Below are 1,958 nucleotides of genomic sequence, written 5' to 3'. Positions count from 1 at the left end.
CAATTCCTGGTGTCTACCACTGGTAGCATTGTACTTTCCTGGTCTTGACTGTATGTGGTTTTGAGTCTGGGCTTGTTCCCGCACCTGGCTACGAAGGCCCTGCAGTTCCCTTCTAAGGCCTTCCATGCGTTGTTCGAGTACGCAGACCTTCCTTTCTGGCTTCCCCTGCAGCAACCTTACTGAGGCCTCCAGGGCACTGATATGGTACTTCTGCTGGTCGCGTTTTTCCAGTAGGTCCTGCACCGACTTCCTTAGTGCCTCAATCACCTGAGATTGAGATCTAAACTGGGATAGAAGAATAGTAACTTCATCCCACAAAGAGGATGTACTGTGGGTTTCAGCCCAGTTCAGTCTCTCTGGAACAAGGGGAGAAACTTCTAGGTCCCAGGGCTGTTGAGCTCGGCCTCGACATTGGGGAGGCAAGTAAAGAGAAGTACCTGTACCAGCCAGGCCCCCTGCTGCAGTGGAGACGCCAAAAGGATATAGCTGCTGCTTAATACGGGCCACATTTCCATCAGTGGCCTTGAGAAGCGCGTCGAGCTGCTCCGACCAGCTCAGACTCCAACTCATACTCGTGCAGCAGAAATCCGCTTCTTTGTATTTCCTGTCCTTGCTCTCCAGGCTGCAGATATTGAGGCAACAGGCCAAGAAAGACCACCAACTCACATCAAAGCAAATGCACGGGGAAGCAACACTAGCGGTGTGGATGCAAAAATCTGAGACTCTAGGAACTAGTCATGGGCGTGATGCTTTTAAGGAATTGGGGTGAGGGGGTGGGGGTGGAGAATATCCTGTTTAATAAATGTCAGGTGTGAGTTGAAGACACTGAATATTGGTTGAGACAGCCCCACATAGCAGACACCGACGCCACTGGGCCGAACCGACGTCAGAGAATATTGCCGCTGCAGGTTTCAAAACCTCCGAGGGGCCGGGAGACTCTGAATTCAAACAGTGCCACCTGGGATTTTGAGTTCGTCTCTGAAAAAAAGTGCCGATGAAGGTAGCAAAACGACATTTCCCTGGAAGTAATAGTGCCGTCACACCTCTATAGTGAACTTGCCGGGAAGCCTAATTTCCTTCAGTTTATAATCCTTGGCTCTGAGGAAGAAATCGATAAGGATATTTTGATTCATAGTTTAAGCAAGAGAGTGGAACAAGAATTAAGTAACTTGCCCCAATGGCATTTACCAAACTTCAGCAATTTTTAATCTTTGTCATTTTCAAGTAAAGCGGACAATTTTGAGGACTTGACTAGATATTGTTATGAAGTACAATAAGCATATTTTTTGAGCGCTTACATAGTTATTTATGTGTATTAATGAACATGCTAAATTCTCTCACTGGAACCAACGTCTAGCTGATCCTCCTCTGGGTTTCTAAGGTTGTATGTGGTTCAGGTAGAGATGACTCCTCTGTGTTCTGTAGAGCTGCAAGAGCATTTGAACTGCTAGAGAGGCGTAACTTTGTGCCTACTCTTTATATACTAGGTCACAGTTGTTGTTGTGTATTGTCAAGTCAGCACCAACCCACAGCTGACCCTTCAGTGAGTTTTCAGAGGCGAAGGAGGAGAGTGCCCATCCTTCTCCTGCTGAACAGATAGTAGCTTTGAATCCTGTACCTTTGGGATTGTAGTGCAGCTTCTTGCCACTAGACCACTAGAGCTCCCTTTTGTTATTGTTATTGTTCTGTGTTGTAGAGTTGGAACCAACCCTTACCTGACCCTCCAGGAGGTCTTCAGAAACAGAAAATCATACAGGTGGAGATTATCCATGAAACAGTTGGTGGATTCAAACTGTATGAGTTTAGGTTGGTTGCACAGCTCCTTGCCAGTAGCTACCAAAGTTTCCAGTACTTTGTTTTTAATTTTTATTACATTTTATTAATTTTAATGAACATTTACAGAGATTTTGGGTTTCCATTTACTCATTGTTGCACTATTTTCTCTACCCTCCCCCCAC

The sequence above is a fragment of the Elephantulus edwardii genome, unplaced genomic scaffold, assembly GCF_000299155.1.
Source record: "Elephantulus edwardii isolate Elephantulus edwardi_28Jun2011 unplaced genomic scaffold, EleEdw1.0 scaffold00037, whole genome shotgun sequence".
NCBI classification, from domain to species: domain Eukaryota; kingdom Metazoa; phylum Chordata; class Mammalia; order Macroscelidea; family Macroscelididae; genus Elephantulus; species Elephantulus edwardii.
Note: the sequence above shows the minus strand (reverse complement) of the source record.